Here is a 16,225-nt window from a genome sequence, read left to right as displayed (position 1 = left end):
CTACGTGAAGTTAAGCTACAAAACTGAGTGAAGAACTGTTGAGGATTTCAAAGCTATGCTAACGTGTCTTTCTCTTACTCTGTCTTTGTGGTAAACACAGGGAGGCTGTGAGAATGCTGATCAAAAAAGCACTGGCCGATGTACAGAATATGCACTCAAAGAAAAAAAGAGATGTTTTATTTCCTTGGAGTGTCATCCAGATACAGATGACAATAATTGTTCAGACTCTGCGGGGATGGTTTTATTTATGCTAGAGGCCGCTCCTGCTTCCCTGCTGCGCAGAGGAGCTCTTTCACCAAACGCCAATGACAGGTCCCACCTCTGCCAACTTATGGCTTGACTCCTTCAGGGAGCCTGTTCCTTCAGGTCTGCAAGTGCTTCAGTTCTTACTGAAGCTAAAGAAAGCCAAGGTACTTAGCACCTCACATCGGCCGCGTAGCACCAAGCACGACTTTGTGCAGGGCAAGTCTTTTGTCACAGAAACTTCAGCACGGCACTGATCAGGTGCTTAATATACTCCCTGCTGGGAGCTGGGAGTACGTGTGGCATCAGATGGGGTCTCCCAGCTGGAAAACGTGAAGGTCTCTGCTTTAGCTCACCTGGACACTCACTTTTATGTCCTGACTTTTATTTTCCAGTTGTTCTGTTAGTGAACAATAGTAACAAACCCAAAATAAACCAAAGAGCAGATCGTATTCTGGGCCTCATGCATGTTATTGATTAGGAAAGACATCTATAAATAAGGGTGTTGGGAGGGTAATTCCTGAAACTGTCCAAATCTGTATCACACAGGACACTTCAGTGTCACAGCAAAAGCAAGACTAACAGAAGTAGCACTTTTGTGATAAGAATCTGATCTGGATCTCAAATCCATTTTAGGCTATTTTTCAAAACAAATAACCTTGTAGACAAACAAGTAAACACTCTTCTGGTTTTGGCTAGCTTCCAGAATTTTACCGAAGGCGATAACTAACACAGTTTTGAATATTTGGTTTCTAAATTTCCAGTTTAACTGGGTTTGATAGGAAGTGTTGTGCCTAAAGGGGCTTTATTTCGTTCAGTCTGAACTTAGTATTTGGGATTTTATGGAAAACATTGCTGTTTGGCTGACTACCACAGGCACAAGGGAAATTGCTATTTCTCTGACATGGGGAGATGGGTAGAGCTCTGCACTTCCAGCTTCCCCCCAAGACAGGGTATGGACTCTCTCAATGCTACACACTAAGTCAATACTGGAGCGGATTGAAGGTGGTAGCTATGTCTGGGATTTGATAACATAGAGCTTGGGGTCATTCTGGTCACCAGGTCTGAGGTCTTTCTGATCCTCCACAGAGCACATGTGGGCAACAGTCCCCATGGCAAGCACAATGCTTCTGCCTGCACTGGGACATCGCCACCCTTTGAATGGTTATGAAGCTTGACTTAAGTATTCCCAGAGAGTGAATCCATCACACTTCTTGGGAATTCAGTACAATAATTAATTATTGCTTTAAAAATGTCAGCATATTGCTGATACATCTAGGTTCAGTTCAGTTCCCATTCATTGACTGCTGTCACTACAGTGGCTGTGCTGTCCCCAGGAGTAATGACCAGATGGGGAAAAGTTTTCCCTCTCCTGCCGAAGCTCATCTGCCATGAAATGTGCCTTGCAGTGCCTTCTGCCTCGCAGCAGCTCTGGCTGCAGCTCCCTACAAGACGGTCACAGCTCATGCAGCCAGTGGCAACTGCTGCCTCCTGCTTCTAAATCTAGGGACATTTAATTCAACTGTTTGAGTTAATACTGAATCTACCTGCTTCCCTGTAAGCTGGAAGGTGGAAACCTTTTTTTACATTGGTTTTTCTTTCAAAGCCGATCAAACTATTTTCTGCTGATTCTTAGTGATAGTAACAAAAAGGTAGAAAGTCTTTCAAAGTTCTGTGCCGGCAACAGGGAGCCTTGGTGAAAAGCAGAAGCGCTGTGAACAGCACATTCGCCATTTTCAGTGCAATTTTCTGACTTCACTAGCTCATTATTTTACTTTGTTTGTGAGAGAGTGCCTGGCTACCTTTCCTCTTTTAACCTAAGTAATTGCACAGGAAGTTCTTTGCATGGACAGGGTTTTGCCAGCAAGGTTCACTATCGGACTTCATAAGCACTGTTAATTCTGCCCATCACTTCAACTTCCAGCTCCGTCCTGTGGCTTAAGAAAACAGCGACAACATTTTGGAAATAAACTCATAACTGATGGTGAGTATTTCATTAACTCTGCACCTCGTACCTGACACCCGGAGCATCTGCGCCTGACCACCTATGGAGGGCCTTGTGCAGAGCCCAGTGACACACCACAGAAACCCTCCTTCTTTACAATGTAGCCAGGAGCGTGCTCTCTCCCTCTGACTTCATCAGCAAAAACTAACTTCAAAACCAGACATGACCTCAAGAGCATCATTTTTATTAGGAGGGAAAGGTGCCAGCCAAACCAGAGAAGACAGCCTTGAAATTGGCCAAGAACTGACCCAACACAAAGTACGAAGACGACCCTTCACAGTGATTCCCAGGAGGCAGCTAAGGATATCATACGGAGCTCTTGGAGAACCTGAGGTGAAGCAAAGCTGCTGACAGAGAAGCCCTCTTTGCACAGAAGGAAAACACAACAGGGAGTGAGAAAAATAATGCTCACAATTTAAGATGTTGGCTTCCTTACAAGGTTATAATTAGTTTTGTTTATTGTTGATTGCAGTGCAGCAACTCCTTGTGAAATATCAGTGAAGTTACTTAGCCCTCCGTTGACTTGGCTTATCTACTTATATATTAGAATAAAATGTATGCTGCCTGGAAACTTCTGTGAGACTGCCTCATTTCGTATTCCACAAGTGTTTGAGGATTTCTAGATGAAGGTTGCAACCGAGGGTTTTAAAAGTAAGGTAGATAATTGCTTATGAAATATGGTCATGGTTTCTCAGAAACTTGGGCTTTTTTGAGTAATAACTAACAAATAAATGACAATTTGAGAGCCAACTGTGGGGGTTTCCCTTGTACGAATAGGATGAATCAACAGCAGCATGCACACACACACACAGAGTTCAAAACCAAGGGAACGTAACTGCAAGCAATCTATAGCAAGCCGACATTTGTAAAAACCGGTGCTATCACAGCAATGCGGTCTGGCGCTAGGAACAGAACTGCAGTCACAGGTAAGATTTGGTGTGGTCAGCTGTAGCAGAGACATGCTCATACTTTGTCACCAAAATCCCAGCTGTGACCTGAAGAGTCAACTGTTTCTGTGGACAAAAGACCTGTCTCTAAACCTACTATTTATTTCAGGTCTGGGCCCTGAACAGATGTTCTTATTCTTGGAATGGATTATTGTCTGCTAAGGAAATTACTTAAGACCATCTTATTTGAACGTGAACTACATATTCACATATTAAATTCAGTCAGCAAAACCAACACTCTTGCCTGCTACGCCACACAGTCCACATTAAGCATTTGTTCTAATTGTGCAAATATTGAATTGCTCCAAGCCATCAAAGGCAGCTAATACTGTTTGTAAAGCCAGCACTACCCCGATTCAGATGTCTGTAACTGCCAGAAAATAATGACTTTTGAAACTTTCCTTTGAAGCTGACTGAAGAGACGGGTGCACTGCAGGTCTCTCCATATTCATGTCCCTTCACAAAGAAGGGCTTGTCCAGACGCCGAGGGAAAGCACGGCGAGGCTTCTCAAAGCGGGATTCAGCCAAAGAACAAAAAGCTCCAACCTCTGCCCTCACCGGAGTGCTGGGAGGTTTGCCTGTTTCGTTGTGTTTTGGTTTTTAATCACTCCCTTCAACAGATGGGCAGCAGTCACACGTCTCCTCGGAAAAGTTCACCCAACAGGACGGTCAAGCTTCCAGCAGCCCCAGTACGAAACAGACAAAAAAACATTTCTCCAAAACAGGCCGTGCTCTTGGGGAAAGTAGTTTTGACATTCAAACTCAAATGGTGCCATGGTCCAGCTCCAGCATCTACCTTTCTGGTGGGTCCAGCTGGCCACGTACTGAGCACGTACCTCATCGATAGCTAAAGGCCTGCTAGCGCCGGAGACTTACACCGCCCTGGTATTGCTGCGGCACACGGCTTTCACTTCCGTTTTTCTGAAAAAGTTTTGATCTTCAGAGTAACTTGAATGGCAAGAATGTATTCCTTTCATGGCAATGTATTTTTCTTGTACCTCAAATACTGCCACTGACAGGTAATTTTAAAGGTGTTAGTATTTTTTTTTCCCTACGGATTTAATTAATTTCCAGTGCTTTATTTTCTCTTCAGCGACACTGAATAAAGGAATGCTCCTCAGCCATAAGAAAGCAGTGTGCTTAAAAAGAAAGTTTAGGTAATAAGATTAGTTAATTGACAGCTAGAGGGACCTGAAGGCATGGCTCCTCCATCAGTGTAAGCTGACCTAAAACAAAGCTGCTGACAAAAAGGTTTGCTCTCACCCTCCCTCTGGTGTCAGAGCTGGCACAAGAGCTAAACTTTTACACGGGGATGTTTTCAGTCAGACCAGGAAGCCTCATGGGTGTGTGCGCTCTTTGAGGGAGGCAGTGGGAAGGTGTGAGCGGGGCAGAAAGGGAAGACACGATTGTCCCCTGTGAGCAGGAGCACAGCCTTAGATTAGCTTGGATTGATCAGGAAACTGCACTGAGACACCGTTGTCCAACCCAATTCGTGCTTAAATGCAGTGGTATGGACTTCGTAAGGGTGAGCACTCTGCCATCTGTATGCAACTACATAAGATGCAAGGTAACAGAAGCCTGCCTAAGACATTTCAAAGGTCAGGGATGCTCTGTTGACATGAACTCAGATGTTTGCTATAAGATAATCATAGCATCAGCGGGACAAAATCCTGCCTGTAATGCAGCATGGCTCAGGTAGCCTTGTCAGGACTACGTTAATTTTTGAAATGCAATGTGCAGTCTTTGCTCACACAAACTTAATTGCTGTATGAGGGACATTTTTATAGTTTAAAATTTTGTCTTTGAAGAAGAAAATAAGGAGGAAGGGAAAAGAGTCTAATTGGCTTTTAAACCCTGATCTACGTATGTTCAGCACAGTATATCACATACACAGCAAATCAAAGCCAGCTTAGACTCAGCTTTTCTGCAGCTTTTTCCTCCCATACCTTTCCAGGATTACTAATTAATAGAGACCAGATGTCAAATCCTTTAGTATGGCCTTAAATCTGGGATGCAAAGAGCCTAATCTTATTGCCCTGGGGCCTCATGTGCAAATTGAATTTAAGCATCACTGTTGATTTGCTAACATTTTGTATCCCTCTGCCCTTTAACCTGTTGTAAATAATGATGCAAAGGAGAGCAAGGTCCGACCATACAAATGCCTTCCTCTCTAATATTTTTTGCCAAATCTTCTTCTAAGCAGTGATCAGCAATAAGCAGGATTCCAATCAAAGACTTGCAGATACAACATAAAAGTAGAGGAAATGATGAGAAACAAAATTTTGAATTTAGATCTTTATTATACAGGCCCAAAGCTGCGGTCACCATGCAGTTACACCATAATGGGAATGATCTTGGTGAAAAGATCTCACTAAACAAATGTAAAGAGACCACAGACTACAGCATTCCAATTAACTGGCGCTTTAATTTTTGAAAGAGCAAAAATAAATAAAGGAATGGCAAGTATGTCCTTGTCACATATGGTGGGGCATATACATATTCCTTCTTTTCTATAGCTATTCAAGAGACAAAATTCGCAAATACTGCCCGAAAATGCAGACCTTTCATGGGAGGGCTCAGCTAACTTAGCTGTTTGTCTCCCCTTGGCTATTAGATCAAACGCACATTCGGATTGGTGCAAATGCCAAAAAAGAAACACAATATATTTTTTGTATTTCATTTCTGCTTCCTGCCCTTTCCTCCTCCTTTCAGGACACTAACAGGAAGTAATTGGAGACACCTAGTTGAATAAAAGCCCTGGAACTTTTCCCTTCTAGTTTTTCATGATATTCTCATAATTTAAGGATTCATCACAAATCTAAAAAAGTTCATGTGCCTCACAAGGAATTCGTTCTCTCTGGAATATAGATAGCCACAGTGAAGGGCTGCACATAGACTGCACACATAGTGTTATGTAAAAGTGGTTGTCTTTAAAAAAAACAAAACATTTTTTAAAATTTGTAGATCAAAACAAAGCATGTCTTACTCCCTACAGGATTTTCTTGCAACCTGTTCTTCAATTATTTGCACTAGGAGATGCTACAAATGATATTAGCTACAATATACAGTCCACTGTCATCTTCTGGTCCAGCAGAAGAACCTGTCTCTCCGATGGATGGAAAACTGTTCATCTGAGCAGATCATCCTCAACAGAACAAATATGGTCTAGAAACTCATAGAGTTTATGCTCTTAATTTATAAAATTAAACCTGCCCCAGACAGGTAATACTGGTATGTAAGTTTGCCATCCCTGGGTTCTGTCAGAAACGGGGTACTGAGGTGCTCAGAGCCGTCTCAGTCTGCAGCGCTGGGATCCTTCTGGCACTTCAGACCCAAGATGCGATGTGATGCACGCTAGAACATGGGCGCACTTCTCACTTAACTCTGCAGAGCCCGGGACATGGTAAGCTGCCAGAACCTCCTTCATCTTGCCTGTTGACAAAAGGAACAATAACTAGTCATCACTGGTTGCTGGAGCGTAATTCCTATTTTTAAAAAGCCCTGTAAATGAGACTTTTTTTCTTTTACCAGGCAATAGCAAATGTTTCATAAATAACATATTTGGGATAAAGTTTACAGTCTCTCTGTTAGCCACAGGATGCTCATGAGGGAGAAAGGTGTCTTATCCTGCATGGTCCTAAAATACTATCCAGGATTAAACATACCATTATTTTAAAAATATTATTAGTCTTCCCTTTCAGCGTTCAGTAGCTTAGTACTTTAGAATCTTCATTAAAATATTATCTCTGTAAAGAATTTTTTTATAGCAGATCATCTGGCTAAAAGTGCTGCATTGGCTCTCGCACACACTGTACACAAGATACAGTATAAACAATTTAGAGGATTTATAAACAATTAATCAGTAAGAAACCAACAGATTAACAAGTGGCTTATGCAAGTGTGGTGTAGAACTACCTCTAATACACATTGGTCATGGCCATTACATATTGATAACAACTATTAATCATTACAACTATAAATTCTTCATAAATGACTCATTGAACGGGCTTCACAGAACCGAGGATCAGAAAAGACCACTGGATTATCTGCTCTGATTTCCTGCCAATTACAATTTTTCCAAATAGCCCTCTGTGAAGTCCAGGCACTTTGTTTCTCAGAAAACCAAACTTTTAGTATCACAGCCTGAGCAGAGGAAAGACCAAGAGTACACCTCCAATATATGTTTGCTGGAGGGCAGGTACAAGGAGAGGCAGAGGTGCCTCTGAGGGTGATTCACCCACTCTTTAGGTGATCTCTAAAAGATGCCCATCTTTTTTCATGGACTGTAAGTAGACTAAAGACCAAACTTCCTTATGGCTAGAATTGAGTGCTTTGTATCCTACCACAGGTATCTGACTATGTTCACGTCTTTATTTCAAAGAGCATTCACAGAGCCATCGGGCCCTAGTAATTTTCAATCAATACTGACATGGGCAAAATTAGAAAAAGTATAATTGCTCCAATCTACTGTAAATATAGAAGTCATGCAATAAATTCTATAACAAATATTAAGGTTTCTGTTACATACAGTGAAGTTTTGCAGAGATATCCGAAGTACTTCTAGCACGTATAATTATTATCATTATCACGTAGATAGAAATCACTGAAGAAATAGCGCTAGCAGGTAACTTGAGAGTTCACTTTGCCCATCCCTGACCTATGCCACGCCTGCTGATGTTTGTCTAATCTATTTTTAAATATCTGCAAGGCTGAAGCTTCCATGAATTCCCCCTAAACAGCCTATTCCAGGGCTCCACTTTTCCTTGCCACTTACGGTTTTTTCCTGATGCTCATACTGTATCATCTTTCTTGAGATCTTTATTATACAGCCTATTATTGCTTTCCTGTACCAACAGCATACATGGCAGCTAAACCCCTTTCTCTTTAGAGTCACCTATTGCTATACTGCCATGGTTTTAGCTGGGACAGAGTTAATTTTCTTCACTGCAGCTGGCACAGTGCTGTGCTTCGGACTTAGTATGAAAATAATGTTGATAACACACCAATGTTTTAGTTGTTGCTGGGTAGCGCTTACACTAGTCAAGCACATTTCTAGCTTCCCATGCTCTGCCGGGTGCACAAGAAGCCGGGAGGGGATGGGGCACAGCTAAGAGAGCTGATTCAAACTGGCCAAAGGGATATTCCATATCATGTAACGTCATGCCCAGTGTGTTACCTGGGAGGGGCTGGCCGGGGGGGCGGGCAGCAATCGCAGCTCGGGGACTGGCAGTGTCGGTCGGTGGGTGGTGAGCGGTCGTATCACTTGTGGTTTTTTTTCTTTTCCTTTTTGTTATATTATCATTACTATTATTATTATCATAATCATTATTATTATCATTACTATTTTATTTAAATTATTAAACTGTTCTTATCTCAACCCACAAGTTTTTTTTGCTTTTGCTTTTCCAATTCTCTCCCCCATCCCACAGGGGTGGGGGGAGTGAGCGAGCTGCTGCGTGGTGTTTAGTTGCCGACTGGGGCTGAACTGTGACACACACGAAGGCTGCTCTCATGTCTTCCTTTCCTCCTCTCCTATTTAGATTAAACAACCCTTCAACCTTTCCTTGAAGGCCCATGTGTTTTAGATCTTTGAGCCCAGATCACTCTCTTGTTCGATCCTACCTAAGCTGCAGTCCCCACAGGTGGGTAAAGCTCTTCCACTGAGGTCTTATCAGTGTTGAGTGGAGCAAAATAATTTCATTTTATGCTTTATTACTCCCCTTCCTATAGCCCACAATAGCACTGGCCTTGTTTGCAGTAGCACAACATCACTGGTGCATGTTCAGCTTGGGATCATAATGACACTGGGTCTTTTCTGCAGAACTGCTGCTTGGCCAGTTGTTTCCCACCTGTATTTATTGACAGCTGATTATGTCAAGCTATATGCACAGTTCTGCCTTTGCTCTAATTTAACTGCTGGAAAGCTGATATTTTCTAGGCTACTCCTCTACTTTATCAAGGTCCTTTTTCAGTTGCCTTGCTTCCAACACGCTTGTTCTGCTCTATGAATTTATTAAGCATACTTTCTAACCTTTTATCCAAGCTGTCACTGAGAATACTGAATAGTACCAGAACAAGGGAAAACACTTGCAGAACTGCACCTAATGGTGTCTCATTGATAACTACTCTCTCCGTATGGTTTCCAAATAATTTATACGCTCACATAATAATAATAATAATAATTATTATTATTATTACCATTATTATTTATTCTAGCCCAGTTTCCCTAGCACATATGCGAATAACAACTGAAATATTTTGCCATATAGTCTTGTTCAAATAAAGCAGATAACACTAGTAAATATTTTTTTAAATGTATTGTATACACTTCAAAAATGAAAGCATTATGGAGAAAAGATTTCAAGTGAGAATACAGTCTTGCTGACAACTGATTTTACATCCATATAGCTACTTTTATGAAGTATGTGCTCTACTGGAATATTGTTCTATTTAGGTTTAATGGAAGTCTTTCACAGCCTCTTAAAATTGAGTTTTGTTCAATGGAAACCTCCACTGAGAAAGCAACAAAGACATATCACTACAATACATCCTTCAGAAATAAATCAGTTGCACAGCTTCACAAAACTCCAAGCTGCAAAATTACCTTTTACTATTTATCTTGCATAAGTTCTTGATCAGAAACATACTGAACAAGGACTGCTAACACCAACAGGACTGATCATACTGAGCCTTTCAAAGAAAGGATTACTATTTACATTAATCCACATGGAGATACAAGCCAATTCCACAAATACAGGAGGCACAGATCACTCTTTTTACCTAATCTGGGTTATTTGGCAGACCTTTTCTAGTTCTCACTCTATGATATATTCCATTTATGCTATCTGAGCTACTCTCAAAAGTAAAATAACTTGTTTCCTGAGGCAGAGAGAGAGCCTTCAGTTCCTTCCCAGTGTTGTACAGTATTGTATTTTCAGTCTGGACTGGAAGAATTGGAGGCCAGCAGAAGCTGAAATACAAACCAATCAGTAAATACAACACAAAGCCCACCTTCAATCAACAAGAAATTTGTTTTCATTTGATATTTTGGGATATATCCCATTGGACTGCCAGTGAAAAGACGAGAGACTGACTTTCCTCTGAAAAATATGTGGTTACAGAGAGACAGCAGCATAGAGAGTACACACAAATACTTTTGACTTTCTCCAGTGGAAAAAAAAAGGAAATAAGAGAAGGAAGGACAGGCGAGCCAGCCTGACCCAGGACCGCTTGTGATGCACTGCCCGCTGTCTGACCACCGAGCCAGAGAAGGATTCCCACAAAAAACTCACTTGTTACGGGAAGTCAAAAGTCCTGAGGCTGAGCTAAACCAGATGCCTGCGCCTCTCTGAGAACAGCTCTAGGGGTTTTAAACTATAAGGATTTAAGAGACCTCACCGAGAATCGTAGACATCCAGATATCAAAATTACCTTTGTCTTTTTGTCAGCCACGCCTAGGATTTCTGACCTTTCCCGAGATCAAGACTTTTGCTAACAGTGAAAGGGAAAGACAGACAAACAGCTTGGTCAGAAACACAGTTGAGAGAAAACCGAGGCAGCCAGCTCGCTCAGGAGCAGAAGAGCTGATACCCTGTTGACATGGAAAGATGTACATGTTATGGCGACTTCTCTCTTAAAAGATCATCATCGTTCTCTTTGAGGTCCAGAAATAAAATCTGCTCAGCTTGTCTGCTTTGGAGGCAAGGAAAGGTGAACTGCTAAAGGGTGAACCCTGCTTTCTGTGCACTGGCATCATGACACAGCCATCTCCTGGCAGAGGAAGCGGGTGCGAGGGGAACTGCACCATCCCACGCGGTGGTTGAACTGTCTCGCGTGGATATGCAGATCTGGCCTATGATACGGGAAGGGGCTGCATGTGCTTCGAAGAGCCCTGAGCGATAACATGTGGGTAGGATACTGCTTCATTCCTACGAGACCGATGAAACCTACGTACGAGATCACCTGAGTGAGTTTCCCAACACAGAAACACAGATCTGATGATACCCCTCTGGGGAAAAGGGAGGAAGAAGAGAGGCATTCACCTGTTGGCAGCGGGACGTGTCGCACAGGCCCAAGGGCAGGCCAGGCTGACTGCAGCCAAAGCTTGCAACGCGTGAGGCGAAGCTGGACACATGACATCAGAGGTGCACCCCATTCATGGGCTAAAGAGACAAAGTGGATGGCTTGCTATTACTGTGACCTGAAACCATCTAGGCTGGAAACAAAGACAATTCCTCTGCAGTAATTCTACAGTGGCCCAAACCCCTTGTATAATACTGCTGCATGTTTTTAAAACATCCAGTGCGTTTTCTTCCCGAGTGACTGCTACTTTTCCGTGGTGGCTGAAGTTGCTCACAGAGATGCAGTTCCAATGCACACGAGATCTCTTCTTATGCCTCAGACAACATGTAGGGGGAGCTGCTCCAGTCATGTGGAATGGGGTAGGGGCCCACTTGTCTCACCTGGGTTGGGTACCCAAGGATGGGATTCGGTTATCTATGCTTAGGTGTCTAGTGCCTTTTCAGATGCCCTAAAGGTCTCCTGCCTCATTAGCATGGGAACCATCAGGACATCTTTAATGGCACTAGACATTACTATTTAGGCAAGGAAACCCATGATAAATGTCACGTACCAGGCCAGAGCTATCTAGATCCAGTCAATGATGGGAGGAGAATTTGTCCCACGCTCGCCTAAGTGTCTGACACAAGCGGCAGGAGCAGCTGTGCGAGGTGTGTGGGTGTCCCACCCCCACTGTTTAGCACTTGCTCTCTACTACAGAGACAAAACAGTCAGCTTTGCAGTGTAAATGTTTTGCAAGGGTAAAGTTAAGTGAGATGAGTCCCACATATTTTTTTCAAAGGCAGAAATAGGAGTCTGTATATAGAACAGTGAACCTTAATGTGTTGACTGACAAAAGGAAAATTAGTAACATGCAGTGTAGTTAAGGCTGAAATTACCAAACAGAGATTAATAGCAACTGCAAAACTTTTCCTGATGTTAGCAAGCAGCATAAATCCTACATCATTTAACTGACTTTAAATTTGAGTGAAAATTTATGGGTAGAGAGTAGACTACTGATAATGAAACACCTCGACCTGTTTGTTCTTTGAAGTCAAATGCCTTAGCCTTTACAGTAAGGAAATGCTGATGATTGTATACACTTGAATTAAATTATGAAGACCCTGTCCCTGATGTTAGAGAAGACTCTATCAAGGTAATAATAATATTTGGAACATCGTGTGAAGTTGTGTATGTTGATGGCATATCTAAACAGGCAGTAAGAAATTTGAAAATTATGATGGTGTTTTATATGACTCAATCTAAGGGGTGGTTTTTTTTTTTAAATGAGTAGTGATGTTCAATATCTCAACTGCTCTATTATTTTGGTACCTGTATTACAAAAAGAGTCTTGATATAATGAGGGGAAGCTACAGTGTGCTAAATTTAAATTACACTTAATTATAATGGATAACAAAATCTCTAAGCTTTTAAAGGATTTATTTAGCTCTATATTTTAAAACTAACAAGAAACTGCTAGTTTAAAAGTCTCATGAAACAGTTTAAAACATGAGAAAATTCTGACCCATACAGAAATAGTAGTATATACCATTCTTTAAAACAATTTAAAATCATTCGAAAGAATCCTATAAAACATGTTTAAAAAATCTGTTTAATTTTAAAAGATTTACTGCATTGAATGTGGTGGTGTGTGCGATATCAGTTAGAAGTGAACAGAATGCAGTGGCATACTGCACTCTGTAGTTCAGAGCCGATTAGGGCACCAAGTGATAAGCCAGTTCCCAATTCTCCAAAATGCAGCCTAGAACCCAGTAATGTTTTATGGGAGTGGGTGAGTTCTGTGCTGAAGGGGGAATTTCACAGCCTTCCAGCAGTTTCCCTGGTGTGTGACTGAAAACGCATGTACAGCACCCCACAAGCCAGCAACTGTTGCTGCCTCTGCCCTCTTCACTGTCCTCCACTCCTTTCAGGTAATCTATGGGTTTTTTCACTCCATACGTATCTTCCTTCAGCAAGAATTCTGTAATCCAAACTATATCCTCATTGCAGCTGTGCAAACTCCGGCCAAACTCAGTGCTTGGCTTTATCAAAGCCAGTGTTGTCAACACTGGAGAGTTTCTCGTGAGCTCGATGACGCGATGTTTTTCTGTAAAGCTTCTCCCTCTGAAGAAAGCTGCTCATGTCACAGTGTGAGTTTTCATCTTTCATTTTATTTTTGTATGCTCATAGATTCAAAGAAAAGGTGCAAAATGTGATTTTAAGTGCTGATAGGCTCAGAAGAGGCTGAGAAACAAAGAAGGCAAAATAAATGGGATTTTCAGAGCCTTAATGTTAAGATTTCAAGATTTTAAAGCCAGTCTTACAATTCTTGAAGCCACAATTTCTGAATGTTTGACATTTGCAAGACAAGAAACATCCAAATCTGCTGTCCGCCAGCTTTGCAGGCTGAAGCAGTTATTCTGCTCTGCATTGCCACGAGGAAGACAAAGATTTATGTTCGTTTTGGGGTATGTCTACACAGTTACGTGACTGAATCCTGACCACGAGCCAACTCTTGACATACTTGCTAGAACACTCTATCTACATTCAAGCCAAACAGTGCTCATCGGGGTGGCTGCAGTACGGCAGAGGGTGTGAGCTGGAAACTGCAAACGCCACTTCAAGGTGTTAACAAAGAGCAGCCTTAATCTCTCCTCAGCTGGGCTTGACTGCAGGAATGCTTCTGGTTTCCTTCAAGGCAAAGGCACATCCACGAACACGGCAGGGGTGGTTCAGGTGAACCCTTTTGTGCTGCGCTGACGCAGTGAGGACAGGCTCACAGAGTCAGGCGGCACTGAGAGCCGATATGCCTGGCGAGAGAATCCCTACCATGCAGCCACACATCCCGTGGGAAAGCCGGGAGCTGACAGCATGACTGCTCCCACGCTGCGTCAGTCCTGTGGGATAAGCCTTAAACTAACCTGGACCTCTTCGCCTTGCAGGAGCCGGGGCAGCCTACGGGTGGCTGTGACTGATTTAGGGAGCTGTTTGCTGCCGGGGTCCAGGTGAACATAATTTGTCCCAAACTGCTGCTTTCCTCTGGTGTGAGCCAGCAAGGAGGGGGAGCGCTCACCACCGGCACCCCCTGTCTGACAGGCAGGGCGGGTGCTGCTGTCTCCCAGTTGTGAGGCTGTTCCCATAACTGCTTGGACTGGGACAAAGTAGATAAAAAGTCATTGCACAGTCACTGAGTATCAGCTGGAATCACCTAAAAAATTGTTTGCCAGCAGCACAGAGTGGCTCCCTGTACTGTCTCAAAGCAGTAACTGATGGCTGGGCTTCCAACAATGTGGAGGAAACAAGCTGAAACCAAATCAGCATCCCTACCCTGAAATGGACTCAAAGCTCTTACACCTCTCTGAGCCTTTGTCAGGGCTGTATCACAACGGTGGATTGCGGAGACCCCGAGACAACCAACAAACCTAGATTTTACTTCTCTCTCACAGCCAAAGTGTCTTCTTGCTCTTTTACTATTGCATCCCACCTCACTGAATACCTACGAGTGTCTGGTTCCTGAAGGCAATCTCAGGAGCATACAAGACTGTCCATAGTCCTTTGCTATGTGGAATAGGAAGGGTACAAAGCAGGGGAACAGGAGATGGAAAGGTCTCAGCATGCAGGCTCCTCCTATTCCTTTCCATTAACTGGCCAAGTGCTATCCTAAAGGTTGGGGTTTTTTTTCTTTTTTAACATCTTTTTGTTTACTGTTCCAGAAATTCATTGCTCTGACGGCTATAATCTTTTTTTCTGATTGGCAGCCTAAATTTTTTCATTATCAATTTATATCCCTGAGGTTTATGTCTACAATAAGTCGGTTTTCTGGGGTTTTGGGTGTGCACTACTTGAAGGCAGTTAGAGAGAGTGTGATCACAGTCTCTTTCCCAGGCTTCCTTTTACTAGGTTAAGTCATCATCTGTTAGCACACTCCTGCCTCTCAGTTTTCCTATTCTTTCCCTAGCTTGCCTCCGAGTCTCTTACAGTTTGATTTAATCTTTCTTGAACATGGGTGATGAGACTTACATATTTTATCCTACAAAGGCCTTCTTTAAAGGCACTGATACCTTCATTATGTCTACTAGGGATACCTTGCTTGAAATGTCTTAAGATAGCATTTTGCCTTTTTTCTACACAGCTGTATTTCACCAATGGCTCACAGACATCTCACAACTAATAAACATACTCTGGTTTTCCCTCATTTTACCACCTCCAAAAAGTAATTGCCGAAATTGTGTTTATTTCTTTAAATGCCTGACTTTATATTTGTACTATTAAGTTTCACCCCAGCCTTTCAGCATCTCCTTTGGATGAAAAGTACCCATATGCAGTTATCCTCTAGGGTTTCACCAGTCTGCAGCATGAATGTGTTTGCTGTGTCTGCATGCTCCTCTGCTGCCTACGCATTGTGTCTTCTCCCTGGCTTTAGCCACGCAGTGGAGACCATCAGCTTCCTTCCCACACACCCTTCACAGTTCCACTCAGCAATGGAAATACTATTTCCAATAGCTGCAGTGCAGGAATTGTCTCCCTGGTGAATGAGAGACATGTGAAAGCCATGCAAGGTGAACCTTGCAACCTAGAGCTTCTCTTAAAGATCCCGAAAATTGCTTGAAAGTATCAGTCTACATCTAAATGTAATTATTTATATTTAGCTTTAATTAATGCCTTAAGTTATTTTATGTACAAGTTATCTGTCATTACTTGTGGTTTCTCTGTGTTCTTAGCTGCTATTGATCAGGAAACCAATAATTCCAGTGCTGATTCTGTCTTGTCGGGCCTAGCACTAAAAATATTTTGGTACCTTTTATTCAAATTTAGAAATTATGTGAACAGAATGCCTCTTACTCCCATACTCTTGTTATTCTATAAACGCCTCTGTATTGATGGTAGATCTGTCCAGCATTAAATAAGCAGAAGATACTTTTCCTGTAGGTCATTTCTTTCAGATCATTAACTCCATTTTCTAGTCATCTGT

The 16,225-nt window shown here is 42.4% G+C and overlaps 1 protein-coding gene across 2 annotated transcripts in view; it reads right to left on the bottom strand.

Moving 5' to 3' along the window:
- Positions 1-16,225, bottom strand: part of SCAF8 (SR-related CTD associated factor 8) — a 167,276-nt gene that overhangs the window by 61,421 nt on the left and 89,630 nt on the right. Inside the window, exon 21 of one of the 2 annotated variants that reach the window (XM_064447069.1) lies at positions 5,476-6,627. The exons of the other annotated variant lie outside the window; for it this stretch is intronic. The gene's annotated coding sequence lies outside the window, so the exon portion shown is untranslated. Of the gene's footprint in view, positions 1-5,475; positions 6,628-16,225 lie in introns of those variants that run through there. 2 annotated transcript variants of the gene reach the window in all.

Source organism: Phalacrocorax carbo, chromosome 3, assembly GCF_963921805.1.
Source record: "Phalacrocorax carbo chromosome 3, bPhaCar2.1, whole genome shotgun sequence".
Lineage (NCBI taxonomy): Eukaryota > Metazoa > Chordata > Aves > Suliformes > Phalacrocoracidae > Phalacrocorax > Phalacrocorax carbo.
The sequence above is the reverse complement of the archived record's forward strand: the minus strand, read 5'-3'. Positions and strand labels throughout refer to the sequence as shown.